The sequence below is a fragment of the Nomia melanderi genome, chromosome 4 (genome assembly GCF_051020985.1).
Source record: "Nomia melanderi isolate GNS246 chromosome 4, iyNomMela1, whole genome shotgun sequence".
In the NCBI taxonomy this organism is placed as follows: Eukaryota; Metazoa; Arthropoda; class Insecta; order Hymenoptera; family Halictidae; genus Nomia; species Nomia melanderi.
Window position 1 is genome coordinate 15,563,304 of NC_135002.1, and position 17,410 is coordinate 15,580,713.

The following is a 17,410-nucleotide window of genomic DNA, read 5'->3' on the forward strand; positions in this document are numbered from 1 at the left end:
TTGACTTCACGGTTTACATCGCGTATTCCAGCTGAAAGACTAACAGTCATTGAAACGTTTATCATAATCGTAAAATAACTATATGCATGCAGTATGAGATTACAATCTGTTAACCAGTTAATTGCATTTGACGAGTATACGCGTCATCTTAAAACTCAAAACGATACTATCCTTTTCAACAATAAATTAATTATTTTTTCAAATACAGGTGGAATTCTCCTTCGTTTTGCTTGTTTTGTTTGTTTTTCGTCAGAACATATTATAGGTAAATTCGCATTTGATGAGTACATATTTCATTGCTTGACTCTATTGCGCGCACAATGAAAGATTCTTAAAACTAAATTCCACAGTTAATTGGTTAAACGCTTTTTAACTTAAGGCGACATTTTCAATAATATTGGCAAAATATCAATGTAAGACAGTAAAGAATTATATTGAAATGAAGTTATTAATTTGAACTTATATATTTAAATTTACTAAATAACTTTGAATATTTGCCATTAAACATGTAAATGGTTCGAGGTACCATCTAGAAGTTTCCAGTTTCATTCAATTTTTACATTTAACACATACACATATGTCCATCTTCCACTATCATACACAAAAATTTTCAACTAAAAGTCGTTTTTAAAAAATGCGAACTTTTTCTCAATCACCATAGTGGTCCAAAACATTCGATCTATAGTGTACTTGAGATTCAACCGTGCTCGTAACCAACTAACGATACATTAATTACTATATCTCACTAAAAAAATAAGCATAATTGAGTTTGGAATCGTAGTACACGTGCGTCGTGTATTGGCATAGCCCGTCCTTTGTTCCATGGTTCGCGTAACACGGGGCTCGAAATTCCATTACATCGCGGCAAGTTACATCAAATTAATTCCGCTCGAATCGGTTTATCCTCTGCGCAAACTTGAGTTTCAGTCGCATATTGAAAGTTACTGTTGGAACGGTAATTAGTTACGGAGTATTAATATTACAAATATCCCTGATTCCGGTGAAACGGAAACCGGCGTCTCGCCGTAGCGAAACTAAACCTCCTCACTATTCCCAGATAGCACGCGAATATACGGTATTATTGTAAATGTTTATCGGCGCGTTAGCTCGGCCTATATTCGAAAAGTCTGCCCCGTTAACTCGGCTTGCACAGTTTCTGAAACTGCGTCTGACGATCTGCTAGGATTCACGTTGATCCGCCTATTATATCCCGGTCTTATGAGTCACTTAATGCGGGAACTATAACGATAACGAACGCAACCATTTACAGGTCTAAATGATGCTTTTAATAGTACGACTAAATTCGATGTGCTTCGAAGAATTTAATAATAGAAGGGAAGAAAATCACACAACAATCTCTTGTTATTTGAATAACAATATTATTCGAATTGAAGATTTTGATTTTAAATATCGAAGCCATTATGACATTCGACCGTAAAAGGTTCATTTTAGAAAAGTTTAAATATACGTTTAAATAATTTTTGCAATGTCATGATATGTACAGATAGTAATGGAATCAAATTTAGTAAAGGGGGAGTATTTGAGTACAGTGGGTATCGAATGTTTTCTTTTCTCCCTTTTCTCTTATCTCCCTTTTTATCGAAAATTAAATATAAAAGAATGGGAAACTGTATTTCAACGTGAATTGATTTTAATTGAAAAGACTTAATGAGTAAGAAAAAATGTGTCCTGATTTCCGTTTCTCTAGATTTTCCTGTAAAAATGTGAAATTGCATAAATTTCCGCAGTTTAGTAATTAGCGTCAGGTGGTATGCTGAATTCTTTTCACGGAAAGTAACGAACTTCATTTCGTAAACGACTACATTATAAAATGTACATTTTCACGAAATTGTAATAATCTTTTCACGTGAAACGAATACCAATTCGGAGATTTAGTTTTCGCCAGCAAAGCCTACATTTTGAGAAGTACTTTGCGGTGAATATTTTCCGGATGGAAATGAAAATAACTATCATAAGAAATCCCATAATTTTCAGACTGTACATTAAATTATTTACGTCCCTTCGAAATGAATATTTAAAAATTTAATTTACGATAAAATGACCGTAATTAATTCGAATTACTATCAGTATTAAAATATCAATTACCCACTATAATTCCTCCCGTTTTCAGAATATAAAAACCAAACACTATAGCAGAAAAAGACACTTCAACAGATCCTATATATTTACCCCTAAAACAATCCTATAATCTTCTAAATAAATCAGTATTTTCAAAAAGTATCAATCAAACATTTCAAACATATGATTTCAACAAAATATGCATTTAACTCTTGCCCTGCCTTAAATGAAATTAACTGCTAAAATTCAACAAATCAAATAAAATGTAACTTCCATTACTATATTAATAACTCACGTTAAAACTTCCAATTAATTCCAGCCATATTCGATATTTCAAAATGACTTTTTCAGCATAGTAGCTTAGAATGATGTATGCAAATGTTCAAGGCGGTATCTGCTATTATACAGTTTTAGTTATTCATGCACCATTCCCCGAAACGCACCTGCTATCGCGAAAGCATTGCGTCGCGTACATCTTCGAATTCTCGTGAAGGCAACACACACGTAGTACGGATATCCCCATCCCCACCCCCGATTTCTTTATACATCCGACCTTTATTTCGCGACCCGGTCTGTTGATCGGAAAATACGTCCAATGAGATAAAAGTCGAGGCAGCGGATCTTCGCTACGAAAATACCTGAAACGTGTATTGTCGACCGGCGACAACCGGAGAAGATTTACTCGCTGAGACAATGGGAAAGAAACTCACGGAAACACACTTTTTATTGATTCCGTGGACGGTATCGTAAAGCAGAATATGTCTACAAAAATCTTGGCGAACGCAGGCACGGGCCACGCTCGGATAGACCAGGAAGATAGCGGAAGAACTCTTTTTATGTTGGAAATTCGTTTCCTTCTTTCTTTTATTAAATCTGCAACTTCCCCTTACCCTTTAATAACGAAAATTCCAACTTTGTTTTTGATCATAATATTAATAACCTTCTTGCGTTATTACATCGAGCCAGACTCTTAACGAAGGTTTCAAACTGAATTGAATATTTCTTCACTAAGAGAAAATTTGAATATTGGATGCTTATTTATTTTAAGTTCACAAATATAGGTGTTTGTTTATTTCATATTCATAATTGTAGGTGTTTATTTATTACAAATTTCCAAATATACATTCTTACTCACCCTACTAAGCACTCTGAATATTTATAATAGCTATTATTATTATTATTATTATTATTATTATTGTTGTTATTATTACTATTATTATCTGTATCACGATTATTTTTATGACTATCACTTTTGTTACATTCTGTCTTCAACATTTCCATTATGATATACCATGCCTGCGTCCATCTGAAAACGTGTTCATCACCAGCTTCATCTAAAAACAACATTATGCATACTGAGATGCTCTGTTAACATCATGACTGCGTCTACTTGTAAACCTAATCATTCTGTGAACATCTTGTACATCTGACGAAGTGTAAACATTGCGGGCAGTCCGACGTTCAGATTTTTAATCACTCCAACCCCCAAGGTGAATCATTAAGGCCCAAATGTTTCCCCCTCTCTATTACCGAATTCTTCTTTTCCCGAGTTTTCCTAAATCCCATCAACCGAGAAGAGCAGAATTCATCCACGCAACCGTCAACATCAAATTAAAACCTCTACTACGTTTTTCCAACTCGGACTCGCCATCGTGTGACTCAATAAAACACAAAACCTAAGCAACTCTGGTGTTCTTCTGGATCCGGACAAGATCACAAGATAACAAACATGTTTATTGATTTCAAATTTCCAAATGTATTTATTTGTATTTATATACTTCTATTAAATCAACATTCAATATTTTTCGTTAGTCATCAGTATTTAACTTCTACAGTAAAGGTAAATTTACAACGAACAAACGAGTTCCTTTTTCTCGTGGCAAATCAACGACAGTGACATGAATTTTGCGACAAAGGCGGTAACAGGAAGTCGTATTAAGAACGACTCGTTCCGAATTCACCACTTATCAGCCGTTTAATAACCGTGGATGCCTATCGCCGGTAAACGGAAATGATAACGGCATTTAGTAAATATCGTTAATTTAGGGGCACGATCGCAAGAACCGTCGCCGAAAGGGTAACGAAACCGAAGGGGTGTTGAAAGGGGTGAGAACTGCTCGTCCAACATTCCCTGAAAGAGATGGAGGATGTAGCGGTACGAACGTGGAACTGTAGCTGGAACTCCCTTAATGGAAGCCACAGGCACGAATTCCACGATTTGCAATCGACTAACCATCGGAATGCACTCCGGATCAAGAGACAGATAGGTATACGAGGAAACCCTGGATACCTGAACACTTTGGATCATTCACCATGTACGAATACAATGCACACATCTTGAAATTGGTAAATTTCTGTTTAATCCTTCCGGATGAACATAGGATCTGGATGGGTGTAATGAACAGAATTCTCTGATGAATTCTCAGATAAATCGAACTATCCATTGCAGCCCATTCGTCTATGAAATTAGCCCTTTGCAGTTTCCATTCCACATGCCTGTTACGTATATTACACCGATAAATTGAGTTTTTTATTTCTCGAAAGAGCAAGTTGAAGTTTGTTAACCAATGTAGTTTATATCTCATAGAAATAAAATAAGATAGGCTAAAGAATTTATTTTACATGTTGTTTCCGGTATTTTCTCTTCTTAATAGTGTATGTAAGTGCTTTTGACGACAAGTACTGTTCATTGTAATGTCGATTCTATTTATATTATTAATGGCAGTGTCGTGAAAAGGTTCATTTAGATAAAAACACAATTTTTTATAGCTCATTAAATATTTATTTCATATAAAATGGCTTAAATTAAATTTAAATCTATTTTAAATTTGATAGCTTAAATGAAATTCTGAACTGAAATATCATTCTATTCTTTCCAGTAAAAGTTAAATACCATTTTTCTACTACTAATTATTCATCTTTGAACTAAACGAAGACGCGGGAGCAAGGAATTCTTTTTGATATCTAGTAAATTATTTATTCGTTACAAAGCAATTCCGACGAGCACAGTTGCAGAAGAAACCGTGGTGCAAGGGAATGATCTACTCATCAAACATTTAAGAAACATCTCTCGAAATCGTGAGAGACGCGACTCTAGGTGTCGATGTATAGATTTTATGGAAGTATCGGAGCAGCTGGCGCCGCGAACGCGATGATGCTCTCGTCTCTGCAGTTTAACCGATCCCAGCAAATAGTATTATAGAATAGATCGAGGCGAATCAGATCAGTTCAGATTTAATAGAGAAAAACTAACAGTTAAAACTTAGAATCAACAATTTTTCATAGGTTTCTTATTAATAGACATTTGGCTTCAATATCGGTTAAAAAAAATGACTAAAAATGTTAAAAACCTTCGTTTTATAAGCAAAACACTGAAAAGTGAGAAACATTCGATTCGCTTAAAATCCTGGGGCGAAGGTTTTTAAGATTTTTAATCATTTTTTTTACTGATATTGAAGCCGAATGTTTATTATTCAATTTTAACTATTACTTTCTCGTCGCAGAATTTGACCCAAATCCGATTTTCTCATTTTTCAGTTTTTTGCTTACAGAACGAAAATTTTCATTTTGTTTATATTTTTATTACTGATATAGGAATGATCCCGGACGAGCCCCCAATATTATAGGAACTATCCTGGAAGAGTCCTCAATGTGGTGGGATATTCCCTTACAAGTCGCAAGATCCTTACAGATCACCAAACGCTCGCTCGCAAATTACGCGAAGTTTCGCTAACAAAGTCTCGTACTGACGTCTCTCCCCGCTATCTCGCACAAAATGTTCCTCGCGCACGCATTCTCACTCGCTTTTAACACTCTGTCTTTCTCACCCTTGCACTCTTCTCACGCGCATCTTTCGTCCATAGTCAAAATTCACGCAGTCACGTACACGCTTTTCTCACGGTCCAGTCGCTCGATTCCAGACACTCTTTCTCACATTCTTTCAGCCACTCAAGATTTTCTAAACGCAGTCACACTATTTTCGAAACATCCTGGCGCCGGTCCGTCGCAGTACGACCTGATCGCCCTTACGCACACACGCACAACGAACCATTCATCCCACACTAATATTGAAACTTGATTCTAAGTTTTAACTATTAGTTTTTTGCAGATCATTCGGTGATCTAAAAAGGAATTCGATTTTTTGTAAAAAATTTTTCTTTCATCCAAAATTGTACAATTTCAAGTATGAAATTCCGAATAAGATATTTTAAACTAACCATAAATTCGTTGCGTTCGCACGTGTTTGCTTCGATTCTAACACGTGCTGGTGGTAAATAACGGTTTAAAACAATTGAAGATATTATTGGATTAAGTGTAAGAAAGGTGTGTGAAGTAATATGGACAGTCAGAATACTAATTTCTATAACAGCGTTAGAAATATGACCAATATTCTTATTTTTATCCGTTTCGCCGCGTGAACCGACTCGCCCCTATCTACCCCATTACGAATTCGGCGAACCGTCGCCCCGCCAAAATTACGTCACGCTGCTCGTGAAATCTCATTGCGCTAGAGGAAACGCGCATCTTCAACGAAACTGGCTGCCTTCAGATACTATCTTCTTGAGCTAGTGAGCTTCGCGACGCGAAGTTTAGCTTGAACCAGCGTATACACGGCTAATGCGATGTCGTTTCGGGCGACGCGCGATGACAAGGGCACTGACATGGCGCAATGGCTCCTCGTGTCAGAGTTGAGCGAAATATAAACACGTAGCGTATTAAGGCTAATGGATAAAACGCAACTCTTTCATTCAGTTACAAGTTATAACCTGTAATCGTCAATTAGGATACACCGTAATTTCTTTATTTTCGACTGCAAGGAAGCAACAATTAACGACTATAGAAGATAATCTGTAATTCGACCAGCTATTACGTTTTAATCGATATTAGTGATGTATAATTAGCATACGTAAGGATTTAAGAATGTTTTTATTTTATTTTTAATCTGTTGAGGCTTTCAATACTGTACTTACTGATGACTGTTCGATATTTTCTTTAAAATCAATATTTAATAACTAAGAGTGTCTTAATTCGTTTTTCAATGGTCACAGTAATTAGAATTATAAGCCAACAAATCATCTACAATGATGTGATCGAATAACTTCTGCTGGAATTATTATTTTACCCCTTTTCACCCTTTAACCTTTAATTCAAACTTGACTTTGCACAAAATTCTGTTCACTTACTTGACAAGAAATGATCGCTACCCAACGCACCACCAGTAATGATATCATTTTAAATAAAATGGTAATAATATACTACTTTTCTGATAGAAATAGACTCAAAACAAGAGTGCACTATGCATTCCTATCACAGTTTTAATATTCTTCAAATATTGAAATAAAACAGTGTACATTGTAATATCCATCATTATAAGCTCGGAAGATGTTAAGAGAAAATTCCTGTTATCCTTCCCCGTATACTACAATCTTACCAATGCCATTGAATAATTATTACTAAATACTAATTTTTCACGGAGATCCGTTGTCCTAATCAGATTAGAACAATTCCAAATGTATATATTTTCAATTTTTAATGGTATACTGAATCTTGTATACAGACCTATTTAACTACTCTTCCTACGTGTATTTACTTTCTTAAATATATTCTCTTTCCTTGGGTACTAACAAAATTTATGATGTAATATTTACAAAAAAAGTGGGTCATCTACCGCTGACTTACTCTACATTCGGTCCAATTTTGTCTCACGCGTTCACACTCATCGGATCCTGCTGTTTAGGCAAGAAGTTCCTCGCTGCGTATACCACCGGCTGCTATTTATCTTTCTGCACAAAGGAATCCGGGACTTGACAAAGGGTAAACACCGGACGATGGTTAATACTGTCCCTTCAAAATAATTGATTAATCCGCAAACATTCCCACTAACGAACGTCCGACGATTAGAGCCGCGTGCCGGAGTTTTAAGCCGAGCGCGCGCCATTCACGGCGAACTTTCGGGAGTTTTCAGGAATCTGAGGACCTTCCGATTGTGTAACGAGTTTTAGTATTCAGATTGTTTTCAAATTTTCCCTCGTTCTTTCGTTGGGAAAGTTCCCACCGATATTTTACCAGCGTGTTATTACATAATTTTCGTTGAGCCTCGAACGCGTTAACAAAGGTTCTGCTTTCGCGGACTTCTCGCGAACCATGCTCACCTCGCAGACTGCGGTAATCATCGTTAATAATAATTCTATGAAGTAATACAACCGGAGATTAATGTTAATTTGCTATGGGAACGAGATCGAACTATGACCAAGGAATTACTGTAATTAATTGTACTAAACAATGCAGGGATATTGTTTTGGGATGGATTAAATCTACTGCGTTCTGTTTGTACGACTGAAATTTTGATTACTACACGCATTGTCATAATACGGTAAAGAGAGAAATTGAATCGTTGTATATATGTTGGTGCTTTTTCAGAAATTAGAGATTTGCATTGTTTAGAAAGAAGTTACGAACATTTCGGGTCATTGGTTTCCTTTTCACAAAATGTATCCAACGATTAGTAACACTTTAGGGATGTAGAAAATTACAAATTTGAAATTGCTGGAATAAATAATTAATTTGGAGCAGGTATACTTAAGAAGACTTCACTAATCAGAACCGAACAGAAATCAAGGAGTCGAAGTTGAAAATTGTCATTTCAACAAAGGGACTTTTATAAATCAGAAAACTAATTTATCCTTCGCAACTGTTGAAAAAGATACCCGTTAAATACAACATATATATTATCAAAAGGACAAGTCGAATCACCAAATACAACATATATATTATCAAAAGGACAAGTCGAATCATCAAATCCAACTACAATTCAAAACGGTCAAACAAAACCAAACTTTACGATAACATGACTAAATTTAACATAACTTAACACTAAAAATCGATTATTCAACATAATTAATATCTAATTCTTATAAAAACTGTAACAATAGAATTTCATCAGTTTTCACATATTAATTACAGCATTGAAGTGAAACCATTCATTTTCAAATCATTTCAAATATTTACCTCTTTTAATATATCAATAATTGGTAAACAAAAAAACTAATACCTCTCATTTTGATTTTATTCTCGCCAAACAAATACTGAACGCCACAAAAGCCAAGCTCTAAACGAAGGTCCCTTATCCTTTCCTCTCTCCTAATTCATCCATCCCAAATTACACTTCTCCCCATAACCACCATCAAAAAATAACAGCGTCGATCTGAACAACCACCAATTCCCGGTTCGTTTCCCCGGGTGCCATAAAGAAGAAAAAGGGAAACTTGATTATTCGTATCTCCGGGAATCGCTATTTCCCGTCGGAAATGGGCGCGAAGAAATCGCCCTTAATGGCGGAACGGCGAGGCTCCCTTTGTAACTGGCGCGCGTAAAATGGTCACGGAACGTCCTCCTTTCAGGAGGAATCGCATCAACGGAACCGTCACGGCCAGGATCGCCGTCTCTTAATTTCGCGGGAGGAAAAATGTCCGCGCGCGGCTCGGCACGGGACCATAAAGCTTTCGCGGGGAAAATTCCCGTGGCCCTGTGGCATCATCACCCCGTCGAGGTTTTATTCGAGGCTTAAGGCCAATCTCACGTGGTCCGCCGTTCTCATGATTCTTCATCCCGGTGTTCCCGCTCTAGGATGAAGTTTCGTTGGCCGGCGGAGTTTCACCTCGAACGAACGCCGGAACCGGAAGACGGAGAACGCCGAAACGACGGATGGGGGCGGAGGGAGAGGCAGATGAAGGAGCATCCTCGGCGAAGTAAGCCGGAGGTTAATGTATTCTATCTACGAATAATGATTGGGCCAAGCGTGAATTCTAAATCGAACAAAGGGGACGATTTTGTGGACGAACTGGCGGAGGTTAGTGTTCGTCGATAGAAGAGATAGGGAAATTGTCATTATAACTTGAATGCGTATCTTTATGCGAAATTCGGGATTTTTTCGGGAGATGGTTGGAAATGTGGAATTATGAGTGGTTATTTGTACTGCATGCTGTAAAGTGCACCATACTTTGAATATTTCACGTTTTGGGTGTTTCGCACTTTAGATATTTCGCATTTCAAATATTCCATATTTTAGATATTTTGATATAGTTTTGTATTCTGCGCAATTTTTCACTTTTTCATAAATGCAAAAATATCGATTTAATTATAACTATGTGGGTGTTTTCATTGTCGATAGGATTACTACAACTGTACAGAAAATAAAGATTGAATAAGTGTGACTTGGAAAATAAAGAATTTTATGATATGTAGAAAGATGAATGGAAATATGAAATAGAACTTTCTATGATAAATAGAAATTCTGTAGTTACAGGTGAATTGAAGTTACAAATTGAACGGATGCACGTGTATCTAACCAGTTAATGAACGTGAATGAACAGTGAATTCATACGAACTGTAAATTAACAAACTTCCTAAAGCAAACATAATATAACCTCTCAAAGTCAAATACAAATTTCATAATTCCATTAGAATCTATTCCAAAAACACGGAATATTCCTTTCTAATTAACCCCATCGCCTACAATATCGTGTCAGACTCATGACGAAAAATTCAAACTAATTTTGAGAAATCTAAGTGTTATTTATACTTTCTACATACAAATTCAATATTACTTTCCTATTATTAATCATCATCGTTTAAAGTAAACGTAGACATAGAATAAGCATAAGAATTGTGCGTTCTCATAATAAATTATTAACGATAAAGCAGTTGCATCGATTGTAGCTAAGAAATAAATGATATGGCAAGGATTTAATAATATTCTTTTAAACGCAGTGAGTGCGTTGAACTTTCCAAAGTATCGTTCCTCTATCGGACACTGGACGCAGTCTGTAACAACTGCGATTGTCTCGAGGAAGAAATAATATTTACAGTCAATTCGAGAGCCGACGAAAGCGCGATTAGTAATCGCATCATGCCGGCTGGACGACGATTTCTGATTTTCTGCCGTCAAGAGATAGTAACTAATGAACGCCCCGAGCAATCGGTCTTTTTCAGCCGCGAAGTCGATACTGGGTCGTCGCGAATCTAGCATCCGGCGTGCGATCTGAGAGAAACGAACAAGAGAAAAACAGTTTCATTTTTAACCCGTTTACTTCAACACTGCTCTATAACACGGACGGCGACACGACGCAGCGGAAGCTTTCAGATATCCTTTAAGCTGGCCGTCATCGAAGCGAAGATTATTTGCCGCTTCTAAAAAGCGTGCCTGTACACTTCGCCGTGTTGTACTTAGATAAAACCGTCGGTATTTGCGAACATTAAAATATGACAAGGAAAATATCGGAGGTCCACAATATAAACGACTGTTTATCCAAGGGAAATATAAATACGTTTTCCACCGAAATGATTCGTAATATTTATCGGAAGGGCTGTTGAATATATCGAGTGTTCCAAAACACGTGGTATTTATTCAACATAGAATAAGGAATAACGGTAAAGTCTTGGTGGTTTGATTAATAATTCTAGTTTTACCAATCATCTGATCAAATGCTTATATTAGATATATAATATTTTGTATTAATTATTTCATACATTGATCAAATGCTTATATTACTTACTTAAAGCTTATTTAATGCTTATAAAACACTAACTCAATTTTAGGTAACGTAACTCTTTACATAGATTTGAACATTGATTTTCTAAGTAACATAACGAACAAACCGAATTTTCTTGTATCGAATAATCTACAATTTTTCAGTTGCGATCGTACGAGTTGTAGGGTGAATGCCGATGTGACGGTCAACGCGTTAATCAGTGAAAGGACTGTTTTAACCCAATTTAAGTACCGAAATTGGTATATCCATCGAAAAATTACTTACTAAATAATGTTCCACCGGCTAGCTTAACATCCCACGTTCAGACTGCAGTTGTTCAACTTCCGTGGACTATTTCTTAAGTTATTAAAAACACGGCGACGGCAAAATGTACGACGAGAAGACGTAGAAGTAAAAAGTTTTATAATAAGAAAAGGGAAGTCGCGTTCTTTGAAATTTTCAACTTTTCTCCGGACGGCGAAGTCCCCAACTTTTCTAGTTATTAAACTGCTGTAATGAATATATTACAATCCTCGGAATGTAGTGTCGAATTCTCTGAGATAATAAGGCACATCGCGCGATTTCATTGATCTCAGCCTGAAAATGGATTTGTTTGCTTCAAACGAAGAAAATCTTAGTTTCAAATTAATTATGTTTTATCCCGATTAAATAAACAGGAAACGGACCAAGTGCAGAAATATGAAAATTACAAAATATGTAGGTTACAAAAATATAGACAATAAAATTCATGGCTTTTTATTTTATCATATTTCACTACGTTTTTCTTTCATAGGAATTGGTTCGTTTTACCAATAATATAACGAGGCAGAATATCAAATGTACTCGTGAAAACAAAAGAATGTACAGAATGTAGAGATCCCGGAAGAAATTAATAAATATTGTATTCACCTCAATAGAATTAAATATTATATGCACCTCTTCATATCTTTAATGAAATTATACTTTTTATTGAAAAAGGAAAGCTTAAATGAAAAATAGGATTATAAGAATTTTTTATTCTATGATATAATCAACGTACCGATTACGCAAATTATCCGCAACCGCTTGAAGTTTGTAATCAATAACCAGATTCTTCAATCAGAAACTGAAAGAGAAAAAAAACACGATTATTTCAATTAAAACGAGGAATTTGGTTGCATTAGCTACTAAAAACAAAAGATCAGATATATTATGAGTCCTCCGGGCGAAATAATTGGACAATACACCACGAATGGATTCCTGTGAATATTCTGAATAATTTCAAGCGTATCTTTCTTGCACAGTTCAAGGATAAATTTTTCTTTGCTAAAAACTTTTGTGAGGAAAAGTTAATATTTTTCCAGCTCTGTGGATTACACTTTTATTGCATTACTATCGAAATGCAAGTTATAAGATTAAGGCATTTTTCTGTAAAAATCATGGTCTATTCTGTTATTCATAAGTAATCAATTATCAAATTCAATACACAATACACTATGAAACATTATTATTAAGAAATTAACATATACACTTAAGAATTTAAAGATCACCACGTATTTTTGATTATAACTATGCAAAGTAGCGAATGCGTGCATATTCTATCTAAGCCCCTCCCATATAGCATATGAAAGCATATAAGTACATATATCCTGCTCATCAGTAAGCGGTAACTTTCTCAAGGTAATATTAAGTTAGATGACGAACTTAGATAATGCAAAACGACGTAGGCGTTAGTCTTCCAGTATCTCTTAATTATTTGGTTGCAATTCCCTGATAAATGAACCTTCTGCATATATACACTCCTACTCAAAAGTCATAGAACAGTCACTCGTTTCGGCACATTTTTAATCAAATAATTGTAATTTTTAAACATTAAAATATATATAATATAAAAATACTATAGAAGTGAAATTACTGAAATTAATGAATTTAATGAAATTATAGACTTACGAACGTCTAATGAAAGTTTACGTTGAAACATCTATAATTATATAAAACATTTACAAAATATGAGCAATACATTTTTCAAATATATCAACTATAATTATTTTCAATTTTTAGGAAATTCTATTAAATATCGATACCACAAAAAAATAACGAGCTTTCCATTGAAAACACTGTAGTGCCAATGATACAAATTTATAATAAATTTATAATATCCCAAAGTAAAATGTATACGAATAAGATATAAGTGAATTTGATACCTGTTAACTGTTATAATACTGTATACCCCATAAACTGTTGCGAAAATGATTAAAAGCTCTTGTTAGACATACCCTACAATACCTCTCAAAAGGTTAACACCTGCATGATTCTCTGATGTCACAAAAAAAGAAAACGAAGCGAATCGCGTACCGTACGATCGAAAGCAGAGTTATCGAACTCGCTGCTTCCTCTCATCCAGTTACGTGAAAAAACTGTACGGCATCGAGACACGAGTACCTCTAACGATTAACAACGTGAGTGCAATTTGGGTAAGAGCGGAAATGTAGCCGGCACGTGTCTAAAATATAGCAAAAACCGAACGCCGAATATTCTACGTCGGCAAAACGATATTGAACGGCCATCCGGGAAGCACCTCAAATATCCGAGCCACATTTCCATATGTATTATGTAGATCAGTATGCGGGGAATCCCACCCCTGCGTATACTGTGAATTTCTCACCATCTTCTGGCCGTGTATGAGGCTAAGAGATGACACTTGATATCCGTGTATCCTTTTACTCCGATTCTGACATTTTACGTGGGAAGATGTACGATGGCGGGAAAATATGCTACAACCACCGTGAATCCCACGAAAATAATTATTCCGTGTTTATTTCGTGCTTATTTTTATGCAGAAAAAGTTATTTGGGTACTTGCATATTGTACGGACTACCTTCCTTTCATAACTGAGGATTGTGCTGGTCGGTTATTTAGGTTAACTCAGTGTTGGTATTTATTTTAAAATAGAACATGTTATGAATATTGTGTTATTATTGTTGTTGTTGTTGTTGGTATCCCTATTATTATTAATATTCTATTTTTTACAAACAAAGGTGGTCCGTACGATACGTAAGTACCATTATGATTGTGTCGTAACGGGGTATAGTTAACAATTCAGTCTCTATATCCTTAATGGAAATCAAAAAACAAAATAAGACTTTCTTATATGAACAGCCACATTCATCAAAGTTACAAATTTCCATAACAAGCCTCCATAACAAGCCAATTATCATATACTCCGTTAAATACAATTATTTACATTCTTCGCCTCAATAAAAAAGAGTGACCGCCGACATCCAATTTACCTAATTATAATTAAATGTTCAATACCGATAACAAGATGTCATGCATAAAAGGGTATTAATTACAATTCAATACCGATTCACTGGGAACCGAGCAATCAATGACTCCGCAAGTGAAGCTCATTAACACCTTGGCATACTATTTACTTTCGCTACTAAGCTCGTGTAATATTTTACTATCGACAATTTGGAAGAAATACAACAAAATTTTCCATTCTACTTCAAGTGGAAATTTCATTTGAAAATAATACATTGATAGTAGCAAAATAGTTGTGTGCTTTGATCCGTGGATAATGAACAACATTGATTGTTGTTAAATTAATCTAGAAATCTTCATCGCGAGTCTCGCTCGTCATTGTCCGGCAAAGAGTTAAGGATGGCAGCTAATTGTCCCGTATAGAAAATAAGAGAGTGCGCAGGAAACAAAGAGGGAAACGAGGTAGAAAATAGTTCGCGTAAACCAAACAATCCCTCAGGATCGTTTTACGATACTGATCAATCGTTGTCCCGCGTAACACAAAACACCGAAAACAAGCCGGGAGATCGATCAACGACGGTGACGAGAACAAAGATGAGAGGAGGGTTGAAGAATATTCCGGAGGACGCGCGAGGGTTGAACCCGGTGCCTCAGAGCGGATGTCGTTAATGTTAATAAACGAGATTTCGTTGTGATATTCAAGTTTCGTAATTACACGATAATTGCCGTCCGTGCATCGGGGCTACGCGACCAGGATATCCCGGCCCGGTTCACCTGGATAGAACTCCCCTTATTATATCAAGGATTAATTTCCTTGTAAGAATAACTGGAGCGCGGAAGATGTTTAACGGCACTTACGGCGTACGCAAAACCGCTTCGACCGCCTGTTTCCTTAGTTTTTAGTGACGCATTAATCTGGTGGAATTGGGTCACGGTTTACATAGTTACGGGAAAGATTAGTCACACGGCGCCGCTTACGTTAGCGTTTTCAATGGAGATTACCCGACGGTCCCGGGGGATTTTAACAGTTTCTGTCGAAAATCTGGTCTGATTAAAAAAGGAATTTACGGTGGGATGTGCCGGTTTCGCGATGGGTGTTTGGTTATTTACTCGAGTCTCGTAAATCTGTTTTATTCTTGAACTGTACTGATATTTAAAGAAGACGTATTTAACAAGACTGCTGTCGGTAATTAACAAGTTCCAACTGTATTTGATTCTTTTAATAACGGGTCTCTAAATTCTTATTCTATATAATATTAGCATCTAAATCAATGATCAAACAACCGAATTACACGATTCCCCGTAATCAAACATTTGAATAATCCATTGCAAATCATATATTCTGTAAACTATCAGCAAATCCAAGCCATAATAATATCCCTTTTCATAATATCCCTGACAGGAATGAAAAAATATTATATTATAACATTTCTCAGATTTTTTAGTTTCTTTCTTAGCACAAGATCTGCACATGCAGCAAATGCAATAACCTTAAAGTGGTTTCTTCAACTTTATTCATTGCAATATATAATACTATAAACAGCGCCTAAAGGTAGTGACGCCTACAGAGTACAAAGGGTTAAACATCGCGGAATTTAAGAGAGAGAGGCAAAGCTCAGTGCTCGACACGGATCGGACTTTAAGTTTCTACCGGGTGTGGTCGTGCAACATCCGAATCCGGCTGATACGTCGAGCACAGGCCAGATGCGGCACGATGCAATTCACCAGCTGGTGCATTACTGTCGACCTATCGTTCGATACAAGATCACCCTCACTCTCTCCCTCCACCTCTCCACGTTGCCCTCTTTACATTTATGAGCCGTTGTACGCGGAGAACACTGGCCCGCCGGAAAAAGCTTATATTGATGAATCAACGTCGCGTAGGATCTAACGGAAAAGAGGGAGACAGTATCTGATTTACTGGACCATAAATTATCTTTAATCTGTAGCAGGCCCGGCGCATCCTTCCACCTCTCGCTACGTCGTACGTATAGTATACTTTTTCACTTTTCCACCACGGAATCACGTCGGCGTTGCTCCTCGTTCCCCTTTAACCGGTACCGGCTTCCTTCCGTTCGCCATTTCTCATCCGTTTTGGCGGGAAAAGAGCACTAAATTCCGCATCGGCGAGCGGTGAATTGAGAAAAATCAGAACCGGCTACTAGCGTTGTCGTCGGAACTCTGTTCTCTGAAGGGACGAGGATTTTCAACGAGAATTAAAACGAATATGTAATCTTTGTTATTGTACAGACGCTGTTCATTCGTCGAATGATAGAAGACTATATTCTTTTCCGTGGCGAACTGAGAAGAACCGAGACGAGGATCGTTAATGAAAATTAGAATGAATATGGTATTTTTATGATTATATGAATATTCTCCTTTGACTGGATGAAAAGGGACTATATTCTTTACTACAGTTAAGATGATTTGGTAAAGTATTATCGTGTGTAAATGTAAATAATAGAATAACACGGATAATTCATTTTATGATAAAAATTCTAAAACATTGGTAAAGTGAAAATTACAATGTCTTAAATTCGTTTACGTTATTAATTTAT

At 36.2% G+C, this 17,410-nt stretch overlaps 1 protein-coding gene across 1 annotated transcript in view; it reads right to left on the minus strand.

Moving 5' to 3' along the window:
- LOC116425342 (zwei Ig domain protein zig-8) overlaps window positions 1–17,410 on the minus strand; it is a 382,900-nt gene that overhangs the window by 282,279 nt on the left and 83,211 nt on the right. The window contains exon 2 of the mRNA XM_076366653.1: window positions 12,649–12,714. The gene's annotated coding sequence lies outside the window, so the exon portion shown is untranslated. The remainder of the gene's footprint in view (window positions 1–12,648; window positions 12,715–17,410) is intronic.